Genomic DNA, 12,767 nt, shown 5'->3' with positions numbered 1-12,767 from the left:
CCAGCGATACCGCGCAAACAAGTTGCGACACGATCGTGCGCGAGCATTGCACATAAGTAATATGACCCACGGCAAGCCGGTGCATGAAAAACAGGGAACCAACAGGTTCGGGCATTTGAGCCAAGTTAGCATGACCCACTTCGGGCCGGATGTTATGAAACAGGCAGGGAACGATGCGCGCAAAAACGTTTGCGCGATCGACGTCAATAACCTAACCATGATTAAAAACACCAAAATTATCCAACCAGCATTTATAGAATCGATAAACAAAAGTTTGTAAACTAGGTCAGTCTCAAACCCAACACTTATCCAACTACCTGTAAACTAGCCTTAAGAAACAGTATAAATAAATTGTTACAAATGGTTTGTAGAAACCCTGTAACGATAGCAGCTTAACGTAACGGGCTGAGTACCAACGTATTATTTTGCCCGTGGAACTCACGGGCAAAAGGATATAAAGGGGGGCCACAGACGTGACAGACTTAGTGTGAAAAAATCCAATACGAATAAAGGACTAATTTTTTAGTTTATTCCACTAGCGAAATTCTTAAAGAATTCCTTTGTTTTTCTCACTCACGTTGCATTTGCAACATTCTAAAAAATTAGTACAGTACATTAGTAAAGTCATTCTCAGTAAAAAGTGCTTCGCGATTGATTTCGACTAAAGTACGCGTTCGCGAAATGAAGTGAAAAGAAAGTAACCGGACACTCGTGAAATGACCCAACAATATTTGGCGGGATTCATCGGCAGCGTACGCGATGGCGTCGGCGCAAGACGCGCTATGCCGGAATACCCGAATCGGGGACGGTCAATCACATCACTTCAAGGCGAATGGTTTTCTGGGCAGCCGGCAAGATGTGATTTCTACACGCCGGGGAGCCCCGGATGGTCGTATCCTACGCAAACGGAGCCACTACGCTACGAGCATGCACTGGGCCAGCCGTGCCAAAGGTCGAGTCAAGATGCCCGCTGGGAGCCGCCTGGATGGCACCACCGAAGCGCATCCTCGAGCTCGATTGAATCGGGCCGACCACCAAACCCTTCTTACTACAGGGAGCACGAGCTGGAGCAAAGCTATCAGCTTAGATTAAGACAAGTTGAGCTTGCCGAAATAGAGCTCGAAAAAAGGAAACTCGAGCTCGACATGAAGAAACGCATCGCAAGGGAGCGAGCGATGCATACACAGTGGCAACGCGAAACGGACGCGCTGGCGCAAGCGGAGCGCCATTTTTCGCACACCACGAAACACAGCACTTCAAGTGCAAATGAACTCTACACTACATATTCACACACATCACGACACTACACGGCAAACGGCACTGAATACGATCCACGGAACACTAAAACACCTTTGGAAGCAGTTCGTCCAAGTTATGCTCCATTCACGGAGGAGCAAATACGCGCACGTAAGGTGACGGATTGGAGATTGCCGGTGTTTTCGGGGTCGCCGAAACAGTGGCCGAGGTTTATCGAAGCCTACGAAAGGTCGACGAAACTGTGTGGCTTCTGCGACATCGAAAACCTCCAGCGCCTGAGAGAAGCTCTCCAAGGAAAGGCGCGTAAAATGGTTGACATGTCGTTAATTTTTCCCGCGACGGTTCATCTTGCGATTGAACACCTAAAATTGCGGTACGGCAGGACGGAGTTGAATGCGGAAGGCTGCCAGAGCGCAACGATTGCGATGCCGGATAATGTCCTGGAGAAAGAAAGAGAAAGTAATCGTTCTTTCCTACCACCGATGCGCACCGTAACGGCACAAAAACAGAACGATACCGCGCTTGTGTTTAGCGAAAGTCCGCAGCGTAAACCACCTGTATTGTTCGACGTGTCCCGTGTAACGCCGGCAGCAGCAGCATCCACAGCAGCTACACTTGCTTCAGCGGCGCTTTCGTTTGTGGCAGTGGGTAAGGAAAGGTCGGAACCCTCCGACAATACTCCGGGGCCATCGATCGTGTCCCAACCGGTGCATGTTACCGAGCATCCGGTACAACGGGAGCACTTCACTGCGATCGATATCGCACCTGGCATTGCGGATAGCACCATTGGAGCTGAGCCGGACGGGGACTGCCACGGGGGCGAGGTGCGGGCATCATCGGCTTCTCTATCGATTCTGATCGATCCGGTAGCACCAACAAATGACGAGGTTGACAAACTCGCCTTTGTTAATCCCGTCTCTGCTGTGGACGCGCGTCGGCAGCTACCTTTCGAGACCGTCCAGGAGGAACAAGCGCCTGCGCTGCTTGACCCGTCGTCAACGCTGCAATTTCACGCTTCCGATAATGTTCTTGGCTCGCCGGAGCAGCAACGGCAACCCACGATCGCGATGGCCAAAGAAGTGGCTGCAATTAGTAGCAGCATCGAGATGCATCCCGTCGGAGCGAGCGGTCGGAGCAGTGTTGCTACCAATCCCGGTAGTTTTATTCGGATTTCGGCTGCTTTCCTAGCGGTTTTCGGCGTGATCAGCAGACGAATCGCGATCCTGCTGGATGGAGAATTACGTCGGCCAAAGCCTCCAAACGATGTGCCGCCAATCCGTGCGCTTAAACCGCCTGACGAGCACATTAATCGGGTCGCTGTGGCTGGAGCCTAAACAGAAATATATTTAGCGACAATTGTGACCGGCACGAATTTTATCCAGATTGTGGATGCTGGCCTGTTTTTAAACATTAAGCTGCGGTTGTTTAAGTAGCACACAACACAGGGGTATGCGTGTGTGTACTGCCGGGGAGAATGTTACAAATGGTTTGTAGAAACCCTGTAACGATAGCAGCTTAACGTAACGGGCTGAGTACCAACGTATTATTTTGCCCGTGGAACTCACGGGCAAAAGGATATAAAGGGGGGCCACAGACGTGACAGACTTAGTGTGAAAAAATCCAATACGAATAAAGGACTAATTTTTTAGTTTATTCCACTAGCGAAATTCTTAAAGAATTCCTTTGTTTTTCTCACTCACGTTGCATTTGCAACATAAATCGATGCCGAATAGAGAAAGGAACTATTCGGTGGACACTGATCGGACGTGGTCGTAATGCCCGTCGCGCATCCAGTAAGTTAAAAACTTCTGAGTTTTCATCTAAGTTCAAGTTGTACACGATGACAAACCCTCCGCTTTGATAAGTCCGCGACCGCGAGTGGTTTCACGCAGAATGCGTTGATACAAGGTGACCACGAGTTATGGATACCGTACTTCCACCACACTTTAAAGAGAATGAGACGATGCAAAATGGTGTTTAGAAGGTGCTTAAAGTGACTTTAAAGAGAATGAGACGATGCAAAATGAGGTTTAGAAGGTGCTTAAAGTGACTTTAAAGAGAATGAGACGATGCAAAATGGTGTTTAGAAGGTGCTTAAAGTGACTTTAAAGAGAATGAGACGATGCAAAATGGTGTTTAGAAGGTGCTTAAGGTGACTTTAAAGAGAATGAGACGATGCAAAATGAGGTTTAGAAGGTGCTTAAAGTGACTTTAAAGAGAATGAGACGATGCAAAATGAGGTTTAGAAGGTGCTTAAGGTGACTTTAAAGAGAATGAGACGATGCAAAATGAGGTTTAGAAGGTGCTTAAAGTGACTTTAAAGAAAATGAGACGATGCAAAATGGTGTTTGAAAGGTGCTTAAGGTGACTTTAAAGAGAATGAGACGATGCAAAATGAGGTTTAGAAGGTGCTTAAAGTGACTTTAAAGAGAATGAGACGATGCAAAATGGTGTTTAGAAGGTGCTTAAAGTGACTTTAAAGAGAATGAGACGATGCAAAATGGTGTTTAGAAGGTGCTTAAGGTGACTTTAAAGAGAATGAGACGATGCAAAATGAGGTTTAGAAGGTGCTTAAGGTGACTTTAAAGAGAATGAGACGATGCAAAATGAGGTTTAGAAGGTGCTTAAAGTGACTTTAAAGAGAATGAGACGATGCAAAATGGTGTTTAGAAGGTGCTTAAAGTGACTTTAAAGAGAATGAGACGATGCAAAATGGTGTTTAGAAGGTGCTTAAGGTGACTTTAAAGAGAATGAGACGATGCAAAATAGTGTTTAGAAGGTGCTTAAAGTGACTTTAAAGAGAATGAGACGATGCAAAATGGTGTTTAGAAGGTGCTTAAAGTGACTTTAAAGAGAATGAGACGATGCAAGAAGGTGCTTAAAGTGAACTTTAGAAGGTGCTTAAAGTGACTTTAAAGAGAATGAGACGATGCAAAATGGTGTTTAGAAGGTGCTTAAAGTGACTTTAAAGAGAATGAGACGATGCAAAATGGTGTTTAGAAGGTGCTTAAGGTGACTTTAAAGAGAATGAGACGATGCAAAATGAGGTTTGAAAGGTGCTTAAGGTGACTTTAAAGAGAATGAGACGATGCAAAATGAGGTTTAGAAGGTGCTTAAAGTGACTTTAAAGAGAATGAGACGATGCAAAATGGTGTTTAGAAGGTGCTTAAAGTTACTTTAAAGAGAATGAGACGATGCAAAATGAGGTTTAGAAGGTGCTTAAAGTGACTTTTAAGAGAATGAGACGATACAAAATGAGGTTTAGAAGGTGCTTAAAGTGACTTTAAAGAGAATGAGACGATGCAAAATGGTGTTTAGAAGGTGCTTAAAGTGACTTTAAAGAGAATGAGACGATGCAAAATGAGGTTTAGAAGGTGCTTAAAGTGACTTTAAAGAGAATGAGACGATGCAAAATGAGGTTTAGAAGGTGCTTAAGGTGACTTTAAAGAGAATGAGACGATGCAAAATGGTGTTTAGAAGGTGCTTAAAGTGACTTTAAAGAGAATGAGACGATGCAAAATGAGGTTTAGAAGGTGCTTAAAGTGACTTTAAAGAGAATGAGACGATGCAAAATGAGGTTTAGAAGGTGCTTAAAGTGACTTTAAAGAGAATGAGACGATGCAAAATGGTGTTTAGAAGGTGCTTAAAGTGACTTTAAAGAGAATGAGACGATGCAAAATGAGGTTTAGAAGGTGCTTAAAGTGACTTTAAAGAGAATGAGACGATGCAAAATGGTGTTTGAAAGGTGCTTAAGGTGACTTTAAAGAGAATGAGACGATGCAAAATGAGGTTTAGAAGGTGCTTAAAGTGACTTTAAAGAGAATGAGACGATGCAAAATGGTGTTTAGAAGGTGCTTAAAGTGACTTTAAAGAGAATGAGACGATGCAAAATGGTGTTTAGAAGGTGCTTAAGGTGACTTTAAAGAGAATGAGACGATGCAAAATGAGGTTTAGAAGGTGCTTAAGGTGACTTTAAAGAGAATGAGACGATGCAAAATGGTGTTTAGAAGGTGCTTAAAGTGACTTTAAAGAGAATGAGACGATGCAAAATGGTGTTTAGAAGGTGCTTAAAGTGACTTTAAAGAGAATGAGACGATGCAAAATGAGGTTTAGAAGGTGCTTAAAGTGACTTTAAAGAGAATGAGACGATGCAAAATGAGGTTTAGAAGGTGCTTAAGGTGACTTTAAAGAGAATGAGACGATGCAAAATGAGGTTTAGAAGGTGCTTAAAGTGACTTTAAAGAAAATGAGACGATGCAAAATGAGGTTTAAAAGGTGCTTAAGGTGACTTTAAAGAGAATGAGACGATGCAAAATGGTGTTTAGAAGGTGCTTAAAGTGACTTTAAAGAGAATGAGACGATGCAAAATGGTGTTTAGAAGGTGCTTAAAGTGACTTTAAAGAGAATGAGACGATGCAAAATGAGGTTTAGAAGGTGCTTAAAGTGACTTTAAAGAGAATGAGACGATGCAAAATGGTGTTTAGAAGGTGCTTAAGGTGACTTTAAAGAGAATGAGACGATGCAAAATGGTGTTTAGAAGGTGCTTAAAGTGACTTTAAAGAGAATGAGACGATGCAAAATGAGGTTTAGAAGGTGCTTAAAGTGACTTTAAAGAGAATGAGACGATGCAAAATGGTGTTTAGAAGGTGCTTAAAGTGACTTTAAAGAGAATGAGACGATGCAAAATGGTGTTTAGAAGGTGCTTAAGGTGACTTTAAAGAGAATGAGACGATGCAAAATAGTGTTTAGAAGGTGCTTAAAGTGACTTTAAAGAGAATGAGACGATGCAAAATGGTGTTTAGAAGGTGCTTAAAGTGACTTTAAAGAGAATGAGACGATGCAAGAAGGTGCTTAAAGTGAACTTTAGAAGGTGCTTAAAGTGACTTTAAAGAGAATGAGACGATGCAAAATGGTGTTTAGAAGGTGCTTAAAGTGACTTTAAAGAGAATGAGACGATGCAAAATGGTGTTTAGAAGGTGCTTAAGGTGACTTTAAAGAGAATGAGACGATGCAAAATGAGGTTTGAAAGGTGCTTAAGGTGACTTTAAAGAGAATGAGACGATGCAAAATGAGGTTTAGAAGGTGCTTAAAGTGACTTTAAAGAGAATGAGACGATGCAAAATGGTGTTTAGAAGGTGCTTAAAGTTACTTTAAAGAGAATGAGACGATGCAAAATGAGGTTTAGAAGGTGCTTAAAGTGACTTTTAAGAGAATGAGACGATACAAAATGAGGTTTAGAAGGTGCTTAAAGTGACTTTAAAGAGAATGAGACGATGCAAAATGGTGTTTAGAAGGTGCTTAAAGTGACTTTAAAGAGAATGAGACGATGCAAAATGAGGTTTAGAAGGTGCTTAAAGTGACTTTAAAGAGAATGAGACGATGCAAAATGAGGTTTAGAAGGTGCTTAAGGTGACTTTAAAGAGAATGAGACGATGCAAAATGGTGTTTAGAAGGTGCTTAAAGTGACTTTAAAGAGAATGAGACGATGCAAAATGGTGTTTAGAAGGTGCTTAAGGTGACTTTAAAGAGAATGAGACGATGCAAAATGAGGTTTGAAAGGTGCTTAAGGTGACTTTAAAGAGAATGAGACGATGCAAAATGAGGTTTAGAAGGTGCTTAAGGTGACTTTAAAGAGAATGAGACGATGCAAAATGGTGTTTAGAAGGTGCTTAAAGTGACTTTAAAGAGAATGAGACGATGCAAAATGGTGTTTAGAAGGTGCTTAAGGTGACTTTAAAGAGAATGAGACGATGCAAAATGAGGTTTAGAAGGTGCTTAAGGTGACTTTAAAGAGAATGAGACGATGCAAAATGAGGTTAAGAAGGTGCTTAAAGTGACTTTAAAGAGAATGAGACGATGCAAAATGAGGTTTAGAAGGTGCTTAAAGTGACTTTAAAGAGAATGAGACGATGCAAAATGGTGTTTAGAAGGTGCTTAAGGTGACTTTAAAGAGAATGAGACGATGCAAAATGGTGTTTAGAAGGTGCTTAAGGTGACTTTAAAGAGAATGAGACGATGCAAAATGAGGTTTAGAAGGTGCTTAAGGTGACTTTAAAGAGAATGAGACGATGCAAAATGGTGTTTAGAAGGTGCTTAAAGTGACTTTAAAGAGAATGAGACGATGCAAAATGGTGTTTAGAAGGTGCTTAAAGTGACTTTAAAGAGAATGAGACGATGCAAAATGAGGTTTAGAAGGTGCTTAAAGTGACTTTAAAGAGAATGAGACGATGCAAAATGAGGTTTAGAAGGTGCTTAAAGTGACTTTAAAGAGAATGAGACGATGCAAAATGAGGTTTAGAAGGTGCTTAAGGTGACTTTAAAGAGAATGAGACGATGCAAAATGGTGTTTAGAAGGTGCTTAAAGTGACTTTAAAGAGAATGAGACGATGCAAAATGAGGTTTAGAAGGTGCTTAAGGTGACTTTAAAGAGAATGAGACGATGCAAAATGGTGTTTAGAAGGTGCTTAAAGTGACTTTAAAGAGAATGAGACGATGCAAAATGGTGTTTAGAAGGTGCTTAAAGTGACTTTAAAGAGAATGAGACGATGCAAAATGAGGTTTAGAAGGTGCTTAAAGTGACTTTAAAGAGAATGAGACGATGCAAAATGAGGTTTAGAAGGTGCTTAAAGTGACTTTAAAGAGAATGAGACGATGCAAAATGAGGTTTAGAAGGTGCTTAAGGTGACTTTAAAGAGAATGAGACGATGCAAAATGGTGTTTAGAAGGTGCTTAAGGTGACTTTAAAGAGAATGAGACGATGCAAAATGGTGTTTAGAAGGTGCTTAAAGTGACTTTAAAGAGAATGAGACGATGCAAAATGGTGTTTAGAAGGTGCTTAAGGTGACTTTAAAGAGAATGAGACGATGCAAAATGAGGTTTAGAAGGTGCTTAAGGTGACTTTAAAGAGAATGAGACGATGCAAAATGAGGTTAAGAAGGTGCTTAAAGTGACTTTAAAGAGAATGAGACGATGCAAAATGAGGTTTAGAAGGTGCTTAAAGTGACTTTAAAGAGAATGAGACGATGCAAAATGGTGTTTAGAAGGTGCTTAAAGTGACTTTAAAGAGAATGAGACGATGCAAAATGAGGTTTAGAAGGTGCTTAAAGAGACTTTAAAGAGAATGAGACGATGCAAAATGGTGTTTAGAAGGTGCTTAAGGTGACTTTAAAGAGAATGAGACGATGCAAAATGAGGTTTAGAAGGTGCTTAAAGTGACTTTAAAGAGAATGAGACGATGCAAAATGGTGTTTAGAAGGTGCTTAAAGTGACTTTAAAGAGAATGAGACGATGCAAAATGGTGTTTAGAAGGTGCTTAAAGTGACTTTAAAGAGAATGAGACGATGCAAAATGAGGTTTAGAAGGTGCTTAAGGTGACTTTAAAGAGAATGAGACGATGCAAAATGAGGTTTAGAAGGTGCTTAAGGTGACTCTAAAGAGAATGAGACGATGCAAAATGAGGTTTAGAAGGTGCTTAAAGTGACTTTAAAGAGAATGAGACGATGCAAAATTCTGTTTAGAAGGTGCTTAAAGTGACTTTAAAGAGAATGAGACGATGCAAAATGGTCTTTAGAAGGTGCTTAAGGTGACTTTAAAGAGAATGAGACGATGCAAAATGAGGTTTAGAAGGTGCTTAAGGTGACTCTAAAGAGAATGAGACGATGCAAAATGAGGTTTAGAAGGTGCTTAAAGTGACTTTAAAGAGAATGAGACGATGCAAAATGAGGTTTAGAAGGTGCTTAAGGTGACTTTAAAGAGAATGAGACGATGCAAAATGGTGTTTAGAAGGTGCTTAAAGTGACTTTAAAGAGAATGAGACGATGCAAAATGGTGTTTAGAAGGTGCTTAAAGTGACTTTAAAGAGAATGAGACGATGCAAAATGAGGTTTAGAAGGTGCTTAAGGTGACTTTAAAGAGAATGAGACGATGCAAAATGAGGTTTAGAAGGTGCTTAAGGTGACTCTAAAGAGAATGAGACGATGCAAAATGAGGTTTAGAAGGTGCTTAAGGTGACTCTAAAGAGAATGAGACGATGCAAAATGAGGTTTAGAAGGTGCTTAAAGTGACTTTAAAGAGAATGAGACGATGCAAAATGAGGTTTAGAAGGTGCTTAAGGTGACTTTAAAGAGAATGAGACGATGCAAAATGGTGTTTAGAAGGTGCTTAAAGTGACTTTAAAGAGAATGAGACGATGCAAAATGGTGTTTAGAAGGTGCTTAAGGTGACTTAAAAGAGAATGAGACGATGCAAAATGGTGTTTAGAAGGTGCTTAAGGTGACTTTAAAAGAGAATGAGACGATGCAAAATGAGGTTTAGAAGGTGCTTAAGGTGACTTTAAAGAGAATGAGACGATGCAAAATGGTGTTTAGAAGGTGCTTAAAGTGACTTTAAAGAGAATGAGACGATGCAAAATGGTGTTTAGAAGGTGCTTAAAGTGACTTTAAAGAGAATGAGACGATGCAAAATGAGGTTTAGAAGGTGCTTAAAGTGACTTTAAAGAGAATGAGACGATGCAAAATGGTCTTTAGAAGGTGCTTAAGGTGACTTTAAAGAGAATGAGACGATGCAAAATGAGGTTTAGAAGGTGCTTAAAGTGACTTTAAAGAGAATGAGACGATGCAAAATGGTCTTTAGAAGGTGCTTAAGGTGACTTTAAAGAGAATGAGACGATGCAAAATGAGGTTTAGAAGGTGCTTAAGGTGACTCTAAAGAGAATGAGACGATGCAAAATGAGGTTTAGAAGGTGCTTAAAGTGACTTTAAAGAGAATGAGACGATGCAAAATGAGGTTTAGAAGGTGCTTAAGGTGACTTTAAAGAGAATGAGACGATGCAAAATGGTGTTTAGAAGGTGCTTAAAGTGACTTTAAAGAGAATGAGACGATGCAAAATGGTGTTTAGAAGGTGCTTAAGGTGACTTTAAAGAGAATGAGACGATGCAAAATGGTGTTTAGAAGGTGCTTAAGGTGACTTTAAAGAGAATGAGACGATGCAAAATGAGGTTTAGAAGGTGCTTAAGGTGACTTTAAAGAGAATGAGACGATGCAAAATGGTGTTTAGAAGGTGCTTAAAGTGACTTTAAAGAGAATGAGACGATGCAAAATGGTGTTTAGAAGGTGCTTAAAGTGAGTTTAAAGAGAATGAGACGATGCAAAATGAGGTTTAGAAGGTGCTTAAAGTGACTTTAAAGAGAATGAGACGATGCAAAATGAGGTTTAGAAGGTGCTTAAAGTGACTTTAAAGAGAATGAGACGATGCAAAATGAGGTTTAGAAGGTGCTTAAGGTGACTTTAAAGAGAATGAGACGATGCAAAATGGTGTTTAGAAGGTGCTTAAAGTGACTTTAAAGAGAATGAGACGATGCAAAATGAGGTTTAGAAGGTGCTTAAGGTGACTTTAAAGAGAATGAGACGATGCAAAATGGTGTTTAGAAGGTGCTTAAAGTGACTTTAAAGAGAATGAGACGATGCAAAATGGTGTTTAGAAGGTGCTTAAAGTGACTTTAAAGAGAATGAGACGATGCAAAATGAGGTTTAGAAGGTGCTTAAAGTGACTTTAAAGAGAATGAGACGATGCAAAATGAGGTTTAGAAGGTGCTTAAAGTGACTTTAAAGAGAATGAGACGATGCAAAATGAGGTTTAGAAGGTGCTTAAGGTGACTTTAAAGAGAATGAGACGATGCAAAATGGTGTTTAGAAGGTGCTTAAAGTGACTTTAAAGAGAATGAGACGATGCAAAATGAGGTTTAGAAGGTGCTTAAGGTGACTTTAAAGAGAATGAGACGATGCAAAATGAGGTTAAGAAGGTGCTTAAAGTGACTTTAAAGAGAATGAGACGATGCAAAATGAGGTTTAGAAGGTGCTTAAAGTGACTTTAAAGAGAATGAGACGATGCAAAATGGTGTTTAGAAGGTGCTTAAAGTGACTTTAAAGAGAATGAGACGATGCAAAATGAGGTTTAGAAGGTGCTTAAAGAGACTTTAAAGAGAATGAGACGATGCAAAATGGTGTTTAGAAGGTGCTTAAGGTGACTTTAAAGAGAATGAGACGATGCAAAATGGTGTTTAGAAGGTGCTTAAAGTGACTTTAAAGAGAATGAGACGATGCAAAATGAGGTTTAGAAGGTGCTTAAAGTGACTTTAAAGAGAATGAGACGATGCAAAATGAGGTTTAGAAGGTGCTTAAAGTGACTTTAAAGAGAATGAGACGATGCAAAATGAGGTTTAGAAGGTGCTTAAGGTGACTTTAAAGAGAATGAGACGATGCAAAATGGTGTTTAGAAGGTGCTTAAAGTGACTTTAAAGAGAATGAGACGATGCAAAATGAGGTTTAGAAGGTGCTTAAGGTGACTTTAAAGAGAATGAGACGATGCAAAATGGTGTTTAGAAGGTGCTTAAAGTGACTTTAAAGAGAATGAGACGATGCAAAATGGTGTTTAGAAGGTGCTTAAGGTGACTTTAAAGAGAATGAGACGATGCAAAATGAGGTTTAGAAGGTGCTTAAGGTGACTTTAAAGAGAATGAGACGATGCAAAATGAGGTTAAGAAGGTGCTTAAAGTGACTTTAAAGAGAATGAGACGATGCAAAATGAGGTTTAGAAGGTGCTTAAAGTGACTTTAAAGAGAATGAGACGATGCAAAATGGTGTTTAGAAGGTGCTTAAAGTGACTTTAAAGAGAATGAGACGATGCAAAATGAGGTTTAGAAGGTGCTTAAAGAGACTTTAAAGAGAATGAGACGATGCAAAATGGTGTTTAGAAGGTGCTTAAGGTGACTTTAAAGAGAATGAGACGATGCAAAATGAGGTTTAGAAGGTGCTTAAAGTGACTTTAAAGAGAATGAGACGATGCAAAATGGTGTTTAGAAGGTGCTTAAAGTGACTTTAAAGAGAATGAGACGATGCAAAATGGTGTTTAGAAGGTGCTTAAAGTGACTTTAAAGAGAATGAGACGATGCAAAATGAGGTTTAGAAGGTGCTTAAGGTGACTTTAAAGAGAATGAGACGATGCAAAATGAGGTTTAGAAGGTGCTTAAGGTGACTCTAAAGAGAATGAGACGATGCAAAATGAGGTTTAGAAGGTGCTTAAAGTGACTTTAAAGAGAATGAGACGATGCAAAATTCTGTTTAGAAGGTGCTTAAAGTGACTTTAAAGAGAATGAGACGATGCAAAATGGTCTTTAGAAGGTGCTTAAGGTGACTTTAAAGAGAATGAGACGATGCAAAATGAGGTTTAGAAGGTGCTTAAGGTGACTCTAAAGAGAATGAGACGATGCAAAATGAGGTTTAGAAGGTGCTTAAAGTGACTTTAAAGAGAATGAGACGATGCAAAATGAGGTTTAGAAGGTGCTTAAGGTGACTTTAAAGAGAATGAGACGATGCAAAATGGTGTTTAGAAGGTGCTTAAAGTGACTTTAAAGAGAATGAGACGATGCAAAATGGTGTTTAGAAGGTGCTTAAAGTGACTTTAAAGAGAATGAGACGATGCAAAATGAGGTTTAGAAGGTGCTTAAGGTGAC

This window comes from Anopheles coustani, unplaced genomic scaffold (assembly GCF_943734705.1).
Source record: "Anopheles coustani unplaced genomic scaffold, idAnoCousDA_361_x.2 U_3, whole genome shotgun sequence".
NCBI lineage: Eukaryota > Metazoa > Arthropoda > Insecta > Diptera > Culicidae > Anopheles > Anopheles coustani.
The sequence above is the reverse complement of the archived record's forward strand: the minus strand, read 5'-3'. Positions refer to the sequence as shown.